This window comes from Scyliorhinus canicula, chromosome 1 (assembly GCF_902713615.1).
Source record: "Scyliorhinus canicula chromosome 1, sScyCan1.1, whole genome shotgun sequence".
Classification (NCBI taxonomy): Eukaryota; Metazoa; Chordata; class Chondrichthyes; order Carcharhiniformes; family Scyliorhinidae; genus Scyliorhinus; species Scyliorhinus canicula.
Genome location: NC_052146.1, coordinates 240,258,509 through 240,278,833, shown reverse-complemented (window position 1 = coordinate 240,278,833; position 20,325 = coordinate 240,258,509).

The window sequence follows — 20,325 nt, the reverse complement described above, 5'->3', positions numbered from 1 at the left end:
TGGCAGGATGGCAGGCTGGACACAGAGGTTGCGAAGGTCAGACGACGCAATGAGATTGGCGGAGGCGCGGGTGTCCAGGCGGAACCTCACAGAGGACTGGTTGACCGTAAGGGTGGCACACCACTCATCATCCGGATCGATGCTGTGAATGTGGATGGGTTTGGTGCTGCGCTTAGGATACATCCTGTTCTTGGTTATAATGCCAATGTGGAAGGGGGCCTGCAGGTCATCGCTGTCAAAGTTAGAGGACAAGTCTGGAACAGGTTCGTTGATTGTAGGCTGAATGGCCCGAACATCCCTACGGGGCTGGCTGGATCTCCTGAAAGTAGCAGGTTGGGTCGACCTGCATCAGGCAGCATAGTGGCCAAGTTTGCCACACTGCAGACAGCGATGAGTCTTCGCGGGACATTGCCTCTTTAAGTGGGCGGAGCCACAGTTGCCGCACGCCGTTGCGTCGGCACGTTCGTTACGCCACCGCGCATGCGCGGGACGATCCAGTGAGGTGCGCCCCTGCGCAGAACGGTCCTCGACGTCACCACGTTTGTTGCGTGCCAGCGCGGGAGCCCGCGAAAAGCGTGCGAAGTGGCCGCCATCGTCCAGACTTAGGCCCTGGAGAGACTTTAGAACTTGGACCCGTTCTGCCTCGTGGGGAGCTTGCGCCGTTTCAGCGGCCTGGATGCAGGAATATCGCGTGGAGGCGTGTTCATGGAACACGCAGCTCTCTATGGCAGTGGACAGGGTGTGCTGTTTTACTTTAAGTAGCTGCTGGTGAAGGGGCTCCGACTGCACACCAAAAACTATCTGATCACGGATCATGGAGTCAGAGGTGGACCCGTAGTTGCAGGACTGCGCAAGGACACGGAGGTGGGTAATAAAGGACTGGAAAGGTTCGTCCTTGCCCTGTAGGCGCTGCTGAAACATGTATCTCTCGAAGCACTCGTTTACCTCGACCTCGCAGTGGCTGTCGAACTTTAAGAGGACTGTCTTGAACTTTGATTTATCCTCCCCATCAGCGAAGGTGAGCGAGTTAAAGATGTGGAGGGCCTGGCCCCCGGCTGTGGAGAGGAAGAGAGCAATCGTCCGTGCGTCCGAGGCAGCTTCCATGTCCATGGCCTTGAGGTACAGCTGGAAGCCCTGTTTAAAAATCTTCCCATTGGAGCCCAGGTTCCCGGCAATGCGGAGGGGCAGCGGGCAAATGGTGTCCATTCTGCAGGGTGGCTGAGGACTGGTGGAAGGCTGATCACTGGAAGGTAGGTCTCAGAAGTACTAACATCCCTCAACTACTGGTACCATAAAGTGTTGGGCAGCGTAGACTTGTGAAACTAACTATGCCACCAACACTGAAGAAGGTTCAACTCTATTTTATTAACTACTTATAAAATAATAGACATACGAGAACTGTGGGCTTAAACGATGCTAGTTTAACTAGAGACCTGTGCCTGTCCGAACCAGTTGAATCTCTCAGCACGTGGTGTGAGTCTGTACTGTAACTGATAAGCTCTTGTGCTTCTGAGAGGCAGCATCCAGAATGACCGACCGGGAAAAGTGATGCCCTCTGCCTTTATAGTGCATGTGTTCTAACTGGTGATTGGCTGCAGTGTTTGTACATGTTGATTGGTCCTAGTGTATGTCCCACAGTATGTGTCTGCACCATGATATACTGGTGTATATTATGACACACTACATCCCAGCATCTGTTCCACATGGCATGTGAGTAACATGTGAAACCTATGTAGCTTTCCTCTAGATCTCTCTGGCATCTGCATATAAAGAATGAAGCTGCCAGAGTCAGGCTGGCTTTACCATATATAGTGGCAAAGAAGTGGTCTGTAGCAGTCCTCTCTGTCATCTATGATTTTCCTTGAAGTGATCCCTGCATTAGGAAGGGCCATATTAAGCTGAAACATTCAGCATGTCCATCTGTGGAGAGGAAAACAAATTTAACGTTTCCGGTCGATGTCCTTCCATTACGTGGTCAGATGAAATGTCATCAACGTGAAATTTTAATTCTGTTTCTCTCTCCACCGATGCTGCCTGGCCTGCTGAGATTTTGCAGCATATGCAGCATTTTGCTTTTGTGCAGAGTGCGAGAGATATCTATTCACTGGGGTGGTTGTTCAGTAAATACAAAGAATCAGACACACTGGGCCTTGGGGCATGATGTTTTTCAATGAGCGGAACAATTATTTAACTCAAACTCTCTCTGATGAGCTCTACGCTCAATTGCCAGCTGTCTTTAAAGGCAACTCTTGAATGAGCTTGTCTTATGTTGAGAACTCCTCTGGGTGCTGAGCCTGTGGGCCGTGACCATCTGAAACCTCACTGATTGATTAGGTGATCAGCACAATAATAGTTCAGAGAATTAATTTACAGCTGACGATGGAACATTTAGCACCGAATAATAAAGCTGATGTTTGCTCCCTGCTTAAAAGGAAAGCCTTCTTATAAAAGTGGTTGTGAATCAAACCCATGTGCTGGTGTGTCCTCACTGTCTCTTGAATTTGGACGTGCAGAAGAATTGTAAATCTGAATAGCTTTATGCATTGTGTCTCCACAATGTGCAGAGGAATTGTGTTCTCTGCATCCTTTGCACATCCAATGAAGTGAGCGGAACTGAGCGGTGCATTGTTACAGCATAATATTTGTCTGTCGTGTGACAACACCCTGGGCTAGTGCACAATCAATTCCAACCCCACAGGCCCCGGAGTCACAATGCAAGTGAATTAACCAATAATTCTTATAAAAATACCCCAAATTTTTGGCCCTTGACTCTCCAATAATTACTATCACCGGGTTTATAAGTTTAAACACAATTACTGTTTATTTATAACTAGGACAAATATAAAATATACAGTAACCACAGCAAATATGAAATATACAGTAAACACAGCTAGTTAATGTCGAGCTAATATCTCACTCCCCTCTAACTTCCCCATGCTCCACCCACACACACAGGACAACCACAGAAGGGGGCAAGGATGGAAAATAATAAAGATTAAGATGAAAAGATAAGGGACCTTGCTTCAGATGATGAGTCCTTTGGTGCACTTCCTTCACAGTTTGAGTATGGATTAAAGTATCTGAAATACAACATGCAATGATCTTCTTTACAGCTCAGCAGTATATCTTACTCACAGCTTTTCCAGGAGAGGCCTCTGGATTACATTAGCCCGTTCTGAGAGAGAGTTATCAGATTCTGGTCTCTGCTTGCACATCAGCCTCTTTTCTGCAGAGAGAGAGTGTTCTCAGATTGGTGAGAATTTACTGGATATTCCTGGAGCGAGTTGGTTAGATTCCTCCATCCAGCTTTCAGAATTGAAAGTGAAATGGCCGCCAGCCTCGTGACTCTAAGAAAAATGTCAGTCGGACCAGAACCAATCACCATTGGCCGCCAGGCAGGGCACAGGACATTGGCCACCAGTCAAGTCAATCAAAGTGAGTCATCACAGATGCCTTCTGGATTCTTCCTGCTTGATTTAAAGATACAGCCCAATGCGTCTGCTTGAGTTAAGCATATAGGCTGCATTAAAGTCACATCACTCATCCATGGTTCAAAAAGTTAATAACAAGAATTAAAGAAGGGGGAAGTAAGGGAATAAACAGGAACAAACAGGAGGGACCCTTACACTCACCACACAAGGCTACTGTGCTAGAGAAGTTCAGAGTCTAGCCATGTAATGATCCTTCTATCAAAACTAGTAAAAAGTGGAATAACCCATTTTTTTTTAAAGCAAAAAGAGTGAAAGCTTGCATGTTTAGACTTAGCAGCCCCCACACACTGCTCACTTCTTGTCCCAAATCTAATATGTTTGAACCAGGAGTGTTTGTAACTGAGAAGGATCAGTACGCAAAGTCTGAGCTACTCTTAATATCTGGTGAAATATTTGTAGTTTGTGTTGCAGTTTCTTTCAAATATACACTTGATAAACAGTACAAGCTTTTTACCTCAAAAAAAAACAATTTTTGCAGCAACTAAGATTGTTAACTCATCTGGGGCAGCATCAAATAAATGATAATGCATTTTCCTCGAGGTTTCCTAGATCTGGAGAAGTCATGACCAGGATATTTGTGAGCTTTATAATGGCTGGCCATGCGATCTCTGTCGCGACCTGGCAGGAGGTCAGGTTGTAACATGTGATGAAATACATTGATGTAAAGTAAAACCTGCACAAATGCCGGGATGGAACGTATGGAGCATGAAAGAGTGGGAAACATGGTATGCAGGGTGACTGAATTAGCCAGGAGCTGAAATTTCTGTTTCCCTATGACGGGTTGAGATACAGCGATAAAGTCAGCAGCATGTGTGTGACATGTCAAGTCTCATGCAGGCCTGTAATGCATATACAAGCCAAGAATACACATTCTCCTGAAACATTTTTAATGACATCCTTCCTTTAAGATAATGCCAGCGGTCCACAGGAATCTCATGAAACCCGGTTTATGTTTGTTTAAAGGTGGCATGCGCCCATCGGCTTCAGGTCTAAGGTCAGAGTGGTTCAATTGTTTACGTCTGCGGCACAAAGGGGGCAACAGGAAAACAGCAACTTTGTATGAATGCTTGGGGCTGGCCAGGGTGAGTCAGTGCTGAGGGGGACGGGTGTGCAGTGGGGTTGGAGGAGGGGAAGAATGGAAGAGGGGTCTGATGAAGGACAGAGGGTGTGGTGAGCACCATGTTGGAGTTGGAACAGTCAGTCAAGGTACAATTGAGGGACCTGAAGGATAGTGTCAGTACTGTCAACATCTGTCTATCACAGAGTGTTGGCTGGCAGGTCCTTACTGGTCCTTGAATTTACCTACATTTCAATTAGCCCATTGAGTAGTGCTCTCAATGTCCTTTACAATGCATAGAAGAGAGGGTCAGCTGAGCTTTCAAGTTTAGCCATGTCCCACAGAGTGGTGAGTATAACACTGATCACTAACATGGACATTCAATAAACACATTGTTTCTTCACATAAAAGGAAATGTCCCTAATTCCCTGTAACCATCAACATGCCAGTACATTTAGCTCTTTGACTAAACTAGCCTCAACTAATAATGATGATGCACACACATGAATAAAGTGAAATCAATGTTATGTGAAATATTTGCAAATGAAATTTAATTTAGAAAAACACCCATGCCACATTTGTGCTCTCTTTTCTGTCAATAGCAATGGAATTGGGAAGGGAGGTTTTGACCATGATGCAGAGTCTCCCTGTTTGATCAGGAGGTTCTTTTACAGCTCACCCATAGCTGCAACATTATCAGCTGACAGTGGGTTTCACTACTGGAAAGCATCCCCTGCCACAGAATTGCACCTATACTCCATAATAGCACTTTACATTTTTATTGTAATCACACGAGAAAGGGGGAACTGTAATACAGTGGGAGTGGCACATATCCAGATCCACCATTGGGAACGGTATGCTGTGACGTAATCTGTCAAATTGTCTGTGACTATTGCTGTGGTAACTACATCTTCTCTAGATTTATGCCTGTCTTCGGTAACTTTGGGGTGGGGGGGGTAGTTTTAATCCTCAAGAATGATTCTCAGAGCCTCCGCCATTTCCTACCTTACTTTCTTAAACAGCCTGGGATACAATCAATCTGGCCCTGGTGATTTATCCAGCTTCAAGGATCAAGCCTGCCTGGGTCATTTCGGCTAACAAGTGAGACTGGAGAGGCTGGGATTGTTTTCCCTGGAGTACAGGAGGCTGAGGGGGACCTGATGAGGTGTGTAATATTGAGGGACATAGATAAGGTGGACAGGAAGCACTATTCCCCTTAGTGGAGGGATCAACACACAGAGGGCATAGATTTAAGGTAAGAGGTGTACAGGAGATGTGAGGGCAAAACATTTCACCCAGAGGGTGGTGGGAATCTGGAACTCACTGCCTGAGCACTTGAAATGCCATTGCATCCAAGGCTGCAGACCAAGTGCTGGAAAATGGGATTCGAATACATAGAACATAGAACAGTACAGCACAGTACAAGCCCTTCGGCCCACGATGTGGTGCCGACCACTTATTCTAATCTAAGATCAACCTAACCTACACACCTTCAATTTACTGCTGTCCATGTGCCTGGCCAAGAATTGCTTAAATGTCCCGAATGACTCTGACTCCACCACCTCTGCTGGCAGTGCATTCCACACACCCACCACTCTCTGTGTAAAGAACCGACCTCTGACATCTCCCCTACTCCTTCCTCCAATCACCTTAAAATTATGACAGCCATTTCCACCCTGGGGAAAAGTCTCTGGCTATTCACTCTATCCATGCCTCTCATCACCCTGTACACCTCTATCATGTCACCTCTCTTCCTTCTTCGCTCCAGTGAGAAAAGCCCGAGCACCCTCAACGTTTCTTCATAAGACGTGCACTCCAGTCCAGGCAGCATCCTGGTAAATCTCCTTTGTAAACTCTCCAAAGCATCCACATCATTCCTATAATGAGGTGACCAGAGCTGGACACAATATTCCAAGGGTGGTCTAACCAGGGTTTTATAAAGCTGCAGCAAAACCTCGCAGCTCTTAAACTCAAACCCCCTGTTAATGAAAGCCAACACACCATACGCCTTCTTAACAATCCTATCAACCTGGGTGGTAACTTTGAGGGATCAATGTACATGGATCCCAAGATACCTCTGTTCCTCCACACTTCCAAGAATCCTGTATTTTACCCTGTATTCAGCATTCAAATTTGACCTTCCAAAATGAATCACTTCACATTTATCTGGGTTGAACTCCATTGGCCACTTCTCAGCCTAGCTCTACATCGTGTCAATGTCCTGTTGCAGCCTGCAACAGCCCTCGACACTATCTACAACTCCTCCAAACTTTGTGTCATTGGCAAACTTACTAACGCACCCTTCCACTTCCCCATCCAAGTCATTTATAAAAACACAAAGAGCAGGGGTCCCAGAACAGATCCCTGCAGGACACCACTGGTCAATGACCTCCAGGCGGAATACTTTCCATCCGCTACCACGCGCTGTCTTCTTTCGGCCAGCCAATTCTGTATCCAGACAACCAAATTGCCCTGAATCCCATGATATCTGACTTTCTGAATAAGCCTACCATGGAGAATCTAATCAAATGCCTGACTGAAATCCGTATACACCACATCCACTGCCCGACCTTCATCAATGTGTCTCGTCATATCCTCAAAGAATTCAACGAGGCTTGTGAGGCATGACCTGCCCCTCACAAAGCCATGCTGACTATCTTTAATCAAACTATGTTTTTCTAAATAATCATAAATTCTATCTCTCAGAATCCTTTCCAATATTTTGCTCACCACAGACATAAGACTGATGGGTCTGTAATTCCCAGGGATTTCCCTATTCCTTTTCTTGAAAAGGGGAGCAACATTCGCCTCCCTCCAATCATCCGGTACTACTCCAGTGGAGAGTGAGGACGCAAAGATCATCGCCAATGGTGCAGCAATCCTCTCCCTCGCTTCCCGTAGTAACCTTGGGTATAGTCCGCCTGGCCCAGGGGACTTATCTATCCTGATGCTTTTCAAAATTTCCAGCACATCCTCCTTCTTAATATTAACCTGGTTCATGCTGTTCTCATGGGCCTCTCTCCAGTGAATACTGAAGCAAAGTATTCATTTAGGGCTTCCCCTACATCCTCAGACTCTAGGCACAAGTTCCCTCCACTATCCGTGATCGGCCATACTCTCACTGTGATCATCCTCAGTTCGCACATAAGTGTGGGAATCATCAAGCACATAATAGGTAGGCGAAGACAGAGACAAAGTACTCTTTGAGAACCCTGCTTAATCACCACAAACATCTCTGAAAGGCCCTACTCTTTCTTTAGTTATTCTCTTGCTCTTAATGTATTGGCCTTTGGGTTTCTTTGATTTTACCTGATCTTGAGCTGCCATTTTATTCCTCTTTTTAAGCCATGTTTCCATTATAGCAATGATACCATGCTGCCATGTGTCTCTCCATTCCTCTGTCTTTCAGAATCATTTATTAATTTTTTAAATCTGCAGTTGCTGATATGAATTTTCCCTCAGTTTCCCATCCCCCTGCCACTTTAATTTAAACTCCCCCCCCCCCCCCACCCGTCCTCACATTGCCCCCAACAACGCTAATACATCTCACTGAAAGGATATTTATCACAGGTGTAGAGCTCAGGGTTTATATAGGTCCCACTTCCCCCAGAACTAGTCCCAATGCCTCAGAAATCTGACTCCCTTCTTCCTGCACCAGCTTTCCAGTCACATATTTAAGCATTCAATTCTCCTATTCCTATACTCACTCGCACATGGAACTGGGTGTAATCCTGAGATAACTAATTTAGAAATCCAGCTTTTCAATCACCTTCCTAGCTCCTTAAAATCGGCTCTCAGCGCCTCATTCCCTTTCCTACCGAGGTCAATGGTACAAACGTGGACCACAGGCTCTGCCTCGTCACCCTCCCCCAGAAGAATGTCCTGCAGCCGTTCCATGGCATCCTTGACCCTGGCATTATGGAAGCAATATACTATCCTGGAGTCTTGTTTTCTTTCAACTTTCTTTCCCCCAGTATCCACAATCTCCACCCAAAACCCCCACAAATCCACCCAATATTCCCCCACCCCGCTCCAACCTTCTCCTAACCTCCAACCCAACCTCACCTCACATATAATCTCACCCAAACCAGACAGCACCAACCCCCAAACACACATACTCAAACATATACACACACAAATGCAAACACACACAAATACGCATGCACAAACATACAAAAACAAACGTAAACACACACACACACACAAAACACGAATACAAATACACACACACACACACACACACACACACTGTAAGGGTCCTTCCTGTTTGTTCCTGTATTTTCCCTTTTTATTCCTCCTATTTTCCCTTTTTCTTATTTTTGCGGTTACATTTTTGATCTATGGATGATTTATGGACATGTGTCTTTAAGGAAGGTGGCCTGTGCCTTTAATTCGAGCAGTCGGCTGTGCAGTTTTAGACTGGCATCAGTGATAACTCGGATTGATATGGATGGTGGCCAATGAATGGGCCCAGGAGGCTGTGCCCTGCCTGGTAACAGTTGGCGATTAGATATGACATTGCTGGAATGTTTCTCAGAGCCACGAGGTTCCATGGAAGTTTCACTTTCAATTCTGAAAGCTGGATGGAGGAATCTAACTAACTCACTCCAGGAATATCCAGTAAATTCTCACCAAAGGCCATGTGAGAACCACCTCAAGCCGAATCCAAAATCTGATAACTCTCTTTCTCTCCAGAAAAGGTTGTGCAAACAGAGACCAGAATCTGATAACTCTCTCTAATAATAATCTTTATTGTCACAAGTAGGCTTACATTAACACTGCAATGAAGTTACTGTGAAAAGCCTCTAGTCGCCACATTCCGGCTGTTCAGGTACATGGAGGGAGAATTCAGAATATCCAATTCAACTAACAAGCATGCCTTTCAGGACCCAGAGGAAACCCACACAGACACAGGGGGAATGTGAAGAATCCGCACAGACAGTGATCCAAGCCGGGAGTCGAATATGGGACCATGGCGCTGTGAATCAACAGTGCTAACCACTGTGCTACCATGCCACCCTAAGAACAGGTTGATGTGAAGACAGAGGCCTCTCCTGGAAAAGCTGTGAGTAAGATATACTGCTGAACTACAAAAAATATCATTACGGACTGTAGGCTAGAGACTTTAAACCACATTCATACTGTGAAGAGAGTACACTGAAGCGCTGATCAGCTGAAGCAACAATACTTATCCTTTGACCTTAATCTTATTATTTATTCACACTCTTCCTTCCTGTACGATATCTTATTTTTCTTCCAAAAATAAGATACTCAGTCCGGTTGATAGAGCTGTCCAAAACACACTTTGTTACTAAGAATTTACTTAATAAACTTGCATAAGAACTGAATTAAAACTTGGATCAAAATAATACATAAACTCGGCAGAATACAGCGAAAAATCATTGAAACATTAACGTAAGAAAAAGATAAAGAAAATACTTTAAAATAAAAATAATTTCTGCAGAGGCTTCAAGAATTCTGGAAGGCTAGAATTCGTCTAAAAAATGTAATCATACGATCATATTCTGATTGAAATTCTTATCTATGGTTTAGTCCCTTATTCATTTTCATTATTTTTTATTCTCAGCTGACTCCCCCCTGATTCTTTCAAAAAGGTGTCAATCACTTAACAGATGATTAGTTAATTAGACATTAATTACTTACTCAAGGTTAATTGATATTTCCCTGACACTATATCATTTCTCCTGTGCTCTCTCACAGTCTAAACATTTGCGTCATGGCCTACCTCTCGCCTTACTATTTTACTAGATTGTTGCAATTCTGCCTTCTTATTGCTTCTTTAGGTAGGCTTATACAGTACATCTCTCGAAACATTGTTAGTATCTGCAGACAGTCATGGTCAAGGTTCAATAGTTCACTCATATTTTATAAGTTGATTATACTTTTGAAGTTACCCGATACCAATATCGTAATCAGCGATCGGCGGATAAACACTTTTTATGACCGAATGGGGGTTGGCGCCTGTTTTCGGATTCTCCGCTCCCTCCAAAACGGCATAATCAAGGCGTACATCGCACGCCATTGGGACAGCCTCATAACGTCAGCTGAAGGCCCTCCCTGATGCTCCGCTCCTAATGGGTTGAGTTCACGATGGCGTGGATTACTTGTGCTCTCAGTTTTCGTCAACCTCGCGACTCGGCTGCGGACTGTGCCATGGGAGCCATGCCGCTGGCCGGTGGGGCTTCTGCGAGGGCTGGGGGGACTGGTGGGGCATGTCTGGGGTGGTGAGGGGGATCCAGGGGGTACTATCTAGCAGGTCGGGTCCGCGCGCGGCCGGCGTCATGTTGTGCAGCATGATCGGTGCAGGTTGTGGCCGTGTGCATGCGCGGCCATGGACCCAGCCATTCTCCGGTCGTTTTTGGAGTGGAAGCCGAGAGTTTTACCCGGCTCCACTGCTAGCTGCTGTGAACAGGGGCGGGTTTAGCTCAGTGGGCTAGACAGCTGGTTTGTGATGCCGAACAAGGCCAGCAGCGCCAGTTCAATTCCCGTACTAGCTGAGAATTCTGAATTCTCCCTCTGTGCACCCGAACAGGCGCCGGAATGTGGAATTCACAGTAACTTCATTGCAGTGTTAATGCAAGTCTACCTGTGACAATAAAGATTACTTATTTAGTTTGTTCATTTTAACCCCTCATTGGAATCAGTGAGGATTCAGCGCCGATTGTGGCATCGTACAACATCACAGTTCCCACGCCGGCGTCGGCACTTAGCCGCAAAAGATGAAAATCCAGCCCAGTATTTTTCAAAAATTATATTATTCTCCAGTATATGTTTAGTTGATTTCTTCAAGGACTCCTAAATAATTGGTAAATCCAATACTTTGTTTGTCTGTCTTGTGTGTGTGGGCAGAGGGTGGGGCAGTTAAGGGGGTCGGGTGTCTGGGCCACGCTCAAGAGTGCCGCTGCGATTTCCAGCTGGTTCTGGGACATGGTCGCCTGTGCGGCAACAACCTTGTCCTGGGCCTTGGTCAGCACCTGCACAGAATGCCCCAGGCCTTGGACATGCCGATCCATAGCCAAAATCATCGCCCCCAATGCCTCCACCACGGATGCCACCCATGCGTGTTGGCACGTATGATCGGCACCACCTCCTACTTCTGCGCTTGGTTGAAATCCTCCAACTGCGCCTGCAGTTGCTGGATGCTCGCCGACAACCCCTCATGTTGTCCCTGGCTCTGCAGCTGCATCTCCACAATTGATGGGACTATTTGTTCTTGAAGCTCGAGACCCGTCTGGTCGTCAGCTAATTCCTCGAGTCAGCCTGCCCTCCGACTGTCCTCCCCTTCAGGTGTTCCTACCTCCACCTGCTGTACCGGATCAGCTGTGTGGTGCGCACCAGAGAGTGTCGCAGGAGCTTCTTCACTAAACTGCCCAATCTAGGTGAGTGTCTCTGGGATGGTGGAGGGTGTTGGAGACAGCGGTTGGCAGCCTCCTTCCGGGTCGGGGTACAGGGTCGTCCGCCTCTCCTCCACCGTGTCCAGCAGGGTCTCCAGCTCGCCGTCGGTGAAACACGGAGCTGCTCTGCTCACTGTCATCTGGTTGGCTGGGATGGTGTGTGTGGGGAGTGAAGTGCATATGTGCTACTGCAGCTTATCAGCCTCCTTGGTGTCAATCACAAAACCAGCGATTCCCGCACTGTATCTCATTAGAATCGATTGTGTTCCGCCTGGGGCTGGTGCGAGCCCCTTAATGGTAGTGGAATCGGTCCAGGCATGGAGCCAGTTTTTCTGTCGTGAAAGTCCACAAATACTGCGTTGACGTCTACATTTAGTCTCAGAAACAGAGAATCCCGCCCCATGTGTGTTTCTCAACCTGCAGCCAGAGAATCCTCACCTGAGCATAACCTGCCTGCATTTGGAAACCTAAGACAAGAAGAACTGATCCAGCTCGATATTCTCCTCCATGACTAAGCTCTGTTGGTGAGAACCTCCATCTATTGTGACCACCGGCCCACCTTCACACAAGGGAGTTCCGGATTAACCTTACGAACTTTACCCTTTATTTTCTAAAGCCTATCCTCTAAAGCAGAGATCCTCAGCGGAATTCTCCGTCGACGGGATTCTCCAGTCCATCGACAGCGCACACATGCCCGCAGGTTTACCGATAGCATGGAGGGCCACAATAGGGGAACCCCATTGGCCGGCTGCGGGATGGAGAATCCTGCTGCTAGCGGGGCCCGCAGCACCAGAAAACATGAGTGGCAGACCGGAGAATCCTACCGCCTACCTGTTTGTTGTTTGTGTGTGTTCAGGCATTTTTTAGTGGAATAGATTGTCATATTTCCAGAGTACTAATTCTGCAATAACTAGTTCCTGCAATTTGTTTTAAAAAAATAAGTTTTTTGTTTTATAATGAATCAATTATTCTGAGTTTATCGAAAGAAGCCTGGTTAAAGTCTCTTTTATTCTGGCTCTAACAGTAGCGAAGGGAAATGATTGCACATTTAGGAAGTGAATTAAAGTGAAACTAATGGTACGACCTGTGGACACGGCAGGGCGGGGGGCTAGATAAACTGTGCAGTCCTCCCATCCTGGCTAGAACACTACTTTGCAAGATAATAATTTAGAAAGACAAAAAAACTTAATGAGAAAATAAGGGGCTGGATTCTCCGTCCCACTGCGCCTCATTTCTGGTTCAGCATGCCGGTGGGACGCTCCGTTTCACCGGCTGGTCAATGGGGTTTCCCATTGTGGGGCAGCCCATTCCGTCGGGAAACCCCCGGACTTCCAGCAAAAACAGAGCATCCCGCCGACGGAGAATCCAGCCCCAGGTATATTGGATTAGGTTTTATTGATTCTTTAAGCTTGTTATCTTTCAGTTGAATGTGTTTTGTCAATTCTTCACTGGAGCCCATGAAGAAGCCAAACATAAAATCAAGGAAACTAATGTGGACAGTTAGTAATTTTACCTGGGAGGCAAAAGTAAGGGTATTACTCCCACTTCAGATGTTCAGTAATTGGTTCAATGCAGCAGTGGGCAATTATCTAAATGAGAAAGCAAGGTTAATATTCAGGTGGAGCTCTTTATCAGAACCTTCGTGAGTTCTGAAGGAAGGTCTCAATAAAAATGACAAACTATCTCACTTTCAGTTGCTAATTGAATTGTTTTGCAATTCAAGTGTGTCTTTTGCTTTTATTTTAGATTTCCAACATGCAGCCTTTTAAATAAATATTACTAGTTGACTTAAAAACAGTAATTTTGTTTGATCAATAATTAAGAGACAGATTGCATTAACTTTCCAAAGTTTTAAACCTTTCAGGTTGATTTAGCAATAGTCTACTCACAGACCCAGCCTGGAGCCTGCCTCGCAATTACTCAAGGCAGACGAATATGTTTTGTCAATTCTCCACTGATGCCCTGAAGGAAGAATCTTCTTAATTTTAGGCAATCCAATGTAAATTGATCCCAAGTTGAAATCAGTAATCCTTTTCAATTGTTCATTCTTTCAGCATTTATCACATATTTGAAGCAGACACTACTGAGATTTCCTGCACTGGTCCTTCAGAATGTCAATCGTAAATCAGGCACTTAAAGGCCACCTCAGTATATTGACTTCTGATAGACTTTCAGCAGCTTCTGTTTGCCTCTGTGAAAACCAATCATGGTGCACATTGATGCGCTAACAATTGCACACAATAGACTCGAATCGGTACAAGAGAGGCTTTATTACCGTGAGATGTTATTCCTTCGGCTGCAGCTGTAGAATGGCAGCTCAGGGGAACTCATGAATATTTATACTGCTCCCTGTGGGCAGAGCTAGCCGGCAGGGGCTTACTGGTAAACCTGTAATACAGGTACTGCTGTACATCCCCTAATACAGGCACACACATATATATACAGTGGTAGATCACCACACACATTGGACACTGGGGCCTGGATTCTCCAATTTGAAGACTAAGTGCTGATGCTGGCGTGGGAACAGTGCCATTTTACGCCCGAAAAAACGGCGCAAAAACTGCACCTATCCTCTGTCTGGTGGGGGGCTAGCAAGCATGCAGCATAAGAGCTGTGGATATGGCCAGGGAAGTGCCGGGTCTGTGGCCACGTATGATCAGGGTGGTGGCCTGCAGCATGGCGCCGGCCGTACGCGGACCCGGCCTGCCAAAAACTGCCCCCCTTTTACCAGGCTCGCCACCCCTGGGCCATCCCCCACCAGTGCCCCCAGCCCCTGCCAAAGCTCCTCCTGCACGCAGAACAGCCCCCGCCCAACTGTGGCGGCGCTGGACTCAGTCCGCAGCCGCCATGCCGGGTTCACAAAAATAAATAGAATAGCTGACCCACACCGCCGGGAACGCGGACCATCAGGGGCGGAGAATCAGGGGAGGGCCTCAGGTGTCATCCTGAGGCCGTCCATACGGCGTGCGGTGCATTATGCGAGTACAACGTTTTGGAGGAGGCGAACAATCGCAAAAGAGAACCACCCCCAATTTCACCGCAAACGGGGATTCTCCGGCCGATGGCCAAACATAATTTCGGCGTGGGAGACCGGAGAATCACACCCTGGATATTTAAATTCATGTTTTTGTATCCTAATATTTCCTGTAACTGCCATTAAAAGCCTGAGTTTCCTGATCAGCTATATAATGGTCACTGTCTTCGATATGATGGAAGGAGACAGGAGAGCTTTCAGACTACTTGTGATAGTACAGTGTTCTAGCTTACGCGTTGTTAACTGATTCAGCCAGGCCTTCATCTGAAGGGATTTGGCAAAAAGCATGCCAGCCTCTTTGATCAACAGTAATTTATTCTCTCAAAAGAAATGAATAGTACACAGGTTGACAGCACAGGGGAGATTGATTCAACTGCTGCCAAAAAACAGGTCAATGCATTGGATGCAATGGAGACCACGGAACAATGGGGACATTGTGACTGAATTGACACTTCAGTGAAAGTAGGTTTACTTCGGTTACGCAGGAGAATGTGGAGCCAGTGCAGATTGAGAATTTATCACAGGATGAACTGAACTAAAATTAACTACGCACATAGGGTTGCATTTGATGTTTTGTGACAGCTTTTCCTATTGTCAAATTTGGGGCAGCAGGGTAGCATGGTGGTTAGCATAAATGCTTCACAGCTCCAGGGTCCCAGGTTCGATTCCCAGCTGGGTCACTGTCTGTGTGGAGTCTGCACGTCCTCCCCCTGTGTGCGTGGGTTTCCTCCGGGTGCTCCGGTTTCCTCCCAGTCCAAAGATGTGCGGGTTAGGTGGATTGGCCATGCTAAATTGCCCGTAGTGTCCTAATAAAAGTAAGGTTAAGGGGGGGTTGTTGGGTTACGGGTATAGGGTGGATACGTGGGTTTGACTAGGGTGATCATGGCTCGGCACAACATTGAGGGCCGAAGGGCCTGTTCTGTGCTGTACTGTTCTATGTCTAAACTAATTAACAAGTTCCCATTCGTGGAATGTGTTCTTATGATCCAGTGTACGGCACAGAAAGAGACCATTCAACCTAGCTGGTCTTTGCTGCTGGTTTTGCTCCAAAAAGGTCTCCTCCAGCCTTACTTCATTCGACTCTACCAGCAGATCTGTCTATTCCTTTCTCTCTTATGTGCTTCTCCTTAAATGCATTAATTCTATTTATATAAACATATGTTGACATCCTTATTCATCAGGGTAAAGAAGTTTCTCCTGAATTCCATTTTGAATTTATTCATGACTACCTTATATTTATGGGCCGGGATTCTCCGATCCCGTGCCAGGTCGGAGAATCGGCTGGGGGGGCGAGAATCACGCCATGCCGCTCTGACGTCGAGCTGCCGATTCTGCGGCGCCGTTTCTCCAGCGTGTTAGCCATCTGGGATGGCCACTTCCAGAATACAAAATGGATGATCGCAATGACTGTAGGAAACTATGGACAATGTTAAGAAAGCAAGCAGGCACAGAGCCTGTATGCATATTGAGAAGGCAGCTCCCAGACAAGACTGAAACTGTAGGTCAATTAACATATTGATGGCCCATCTCCGGGAACAAAGGAATGACACTCAAGTAACCAATACTATTGCAGACATCCCGGCGCCAGAAAGACACAAACAAAGCAAAGCCAACGGCCACCTGGGACACGCACAGCCATCTGGACACCCAGCCCTTTATTGGTCAAGATCAATACGAGTGATCACGATACGGCCCAATTAAGCGGTGCCAAGTTCAAGGCCCGCCCAAAAGCACCTGAAGCCCCTTTGGGTATAAGAAAAAGCCCCCGAGAGAGAATCGCTCTCTTGGACTCGGCTCTCGAAGCAGAGAGACCCATCCACCAGCTGCACCAGAAGCAAGTAAGTCCAAGGTCAACGCTCACCATCAGACTGACGACCTTAGCTGTTGTCCTGTTACATCTTCGAACCCAACAGCCTCAGATCCGAACAACGGCCATTGTTCCTCTGACTGAGTGGGCACCCGAAGTTAAATATAGGCATTAGCGTTAGAGATAGTTTTGTTTATGGTATTTTGTGCATGAGTAGATATTGCTGTGTGTGTAAATAAAGTAAGTAGTCTTACAACACCAGGTTAAAGTCCAACAGGTTTGTTTCAAACATGAGCTTTCGGAGCGCAGCTCCTTCCTCAGGTGAATGGAGAGGTATGTTCCAGAAACATTTATATAGACAAAGTCAGAGATGCTGGACAATGCTTGGAATGTGAGTATTTGCAGGTATTCAAATCATTACAGATCCAGGGAGAGGGATAATTACAGATTAAAGAGGTGTGAATTGTCACAAACCTGTTGGACTTTAACCTGGTGTTGTAAGATTACTTATTGTGCTCACCCCAGTCCAACGCCGGCATCTCCACATCCTGTAAATAAATAGTATTGACTTTGAACTAACCTGGGCCTGGAAGCCTGTTGACGTCGGAGTGGCTCGCGCCGCTTTTGACGCCGGCGTCAGGACTTGGCCGAGGGATCGGAGAATCCCGGCCATGATCTCTCATTTTGGAATCACAAAACATTCTCTATCTCTACCCCAACAACTTGCGGTACGGTGGCACAGTGTTTAGCACTGCTGCCTCACAGCTCCAGGGACCCAGGTTCAATTCTGACCTTGGGTGACCGTCTATGTGGAGTTTAGACTTTCTCCCTATGCCTGTGTGGATTTCCTCCAGGTGCTCCAGTTTCCTCCCAAAGTCCAAAGATGTTCAGGTTAGGTGGATTGGCCATGATAAATTGCCGTTTAGTATCCAAAAGGTTAGGTGTGGTTACTGTGTTATGGCCTTAGGGTGGGGGAGGGGGTTTGGTAAGCTGCTCTTTCAGAGAGTTGATGGGCAGAATGGCCTCCTTCTGCACTGTAGGGGTTCAATTAATTCCTTTCACTAATGTAAAGACCATGATCATGTTAGTGCTCAGCCGGGCAGCACGGTGGCCTAGTGGTTAGCACAGCTGCCTCATGGCGCTGAGGTCCCAGGTTCGATCCCGGCTCTGGGTCACTGTCCATGTGGAGTTTGCACATTCTCCCCGTGTCTGCGTGGGTTTCGCCCCCACAACCCAAAAATGTGCAGGCTAGGTGGATTTGCCACACTAAATTGCCCCCTTAATTGGAAAAAATAATTGGGTAATCTAAATTTATTTTAAAAAATGTTAGTGCTCAGCATTCTCTCTTCTTGAGAAAACAGCCCCAACATATTCAATCTTTCCTGATAAGCATATCCTCTTGGTCATTTCACTATCTGCTGGACTAACCGAGCATGTCTCAGGGTTAACAATGACCTTATAGAAGAGTATACGTACTATACACTGGACCTTGCAAAGGGTAAAGGCAAACATATACAGCTGTATGTTTAGCACTGAAAACCTTCTGATTTCATTTATTTACAATTGTATTATTTAATGAAGTGGAAAGGTAGGGGTGATTCCAAATTCTGGCATTCCCAGTGAAGATTGACTGTCACCTGGGCATACCTTGGGGCATCGCGGATATGCATCCCACGATTTTCCATCTTCTTCCAGAATTTCCTGAGATATATTCTCTGTGAGTGTTATTAACACTGGGAACAACCAATTTCAAAATCACTCCCACCGACACACATCTTACAGCAGGAATTTGCGATATAGGCAATGAAGATATGTATTCAAAATGCTATTTGTCCCAATTCATTTGAGCCATTCTTAAAATGGTAAAATCAGTAGAAGTAAGCTATTAACCCCTGTTTACATTTGCAATTTGCATTCAGAGAGAAGGTTTGAGATATTTAATTTCCCAAGGCCCTTCCCAAGTGTAATTGGACAAGAAGGAGAGCTGATCAAAACTTTGGTCAAAGAGATAAGGTTTTCTCAAGAAGTGTCTTAAGTGAGACAGGTGAGACTTTCAGGCGGTGGATTCCAGAACACAAGGCCTGGACAACTGAAGGCCCAGTCACCAATGGCGTGGGTGAAGGAGTTGGAGGAATACTAAGTTCTCAAAGGTCGGGTAGGCTGGAAAAAATTATAGAGATTTTTTTCAAAAGCAACGAGATCTTAGAGGAATTTAGTGAGAGTGATGACGGGCTATTTTGAGCTGTAGCCAAGTGTGAATGAGTGAGAATAGGGCTGACAGGTGAATGGAATTTAACGTCGAGTTAGGAAGTGTTATGTATCAGGGTAACACCTTTAGTTGGATTAATGTTGTGTGTTATGCAATGATATCATCGGAGCATTTCACAAGCTTTTGCAGAGTACACCATTGTACCCTGTTCGAACTCGCGTGTGCCACCTCTGACTCTTTCTCTTTGCGGCTACAATGAAGAATATAACAATAGAGAACCTGGCGACAAGACCTGGGCCGTAAACAAATTTACAGGAGAAAAACAACTTTCAATGACAATTTTGTGTGCCTCAAGACGAAACGTTGATGGAGATCCAGGCCCAAAGACCATCGGGAGCGAGGTCAAGAGAAATATCATCGACTTCCAAGGCAAGATCATCGTTGAGGGAGTTAAAGACAACTCTGAAGTAAATACTTGGATAGCGTACAGTTTGTAGTGGGGCATCAGCAAATCATCCAGTTGATTGCGGTAGTCGCTCGTGCAAGTAAAAGGGTTTTCAAAAAGAAAAAAAGATATCGGACAGCTGCAAATTACTGAGGGAATACTTCAAACGGTGGATCAATGTTTTCAGTACAATTACCATTGTAGTGGGTAGAGCTCACTGAAACGGGCTGCGGGAACGCAAACCGATAGAGCAGCTGACTCTGCCACTTCACTGCCCGGGAATCGATTGCGGGCACTGAAACACCTACTCTGCTTGTGCGTTGCGGGTTTGTCTGCTTTAAACAGGGAGAAAATAGATGACGGCTAAGACTGGCTGAAGGCTGATAAGACCAGATCGGGGAGCTGCAATCCAAAAATGACAGGAAGAAAAAGCACCATGGACGCATTTGATGAGGAGGATGAGACATGGAACTCTTATCAGGAAAGGTTCCAATTGTTCCTCAAACCCAATCAGACACCAGCAGAACTGCATACTGCGATCAATCTCAGCTCAGTTGGGAGGAAAACATTCATGTTACTACAAGATTCAGTACACCCAGCTAAACCATCCACTATTAACAGCTGAAAGATTCCACTGTCACCCTAAAATCTGCCATAGAAATCACAACATCTATGGAACTTGCTGCAAAAGAAGCTTTGCTGATTGGCATTCAAGCTAAAGTCCATATGCTGACTGTCTTCTTTGAGAAGCAGGTCCACCAAGAAGCAACCTTGTCATAGCTGCATCAAGTGGGACATATGGCTGGAGATTATTGGAGCAAGGAGAACGAATGCAAAAAATTGTGGTAAACGTGGTCACATTGCCAC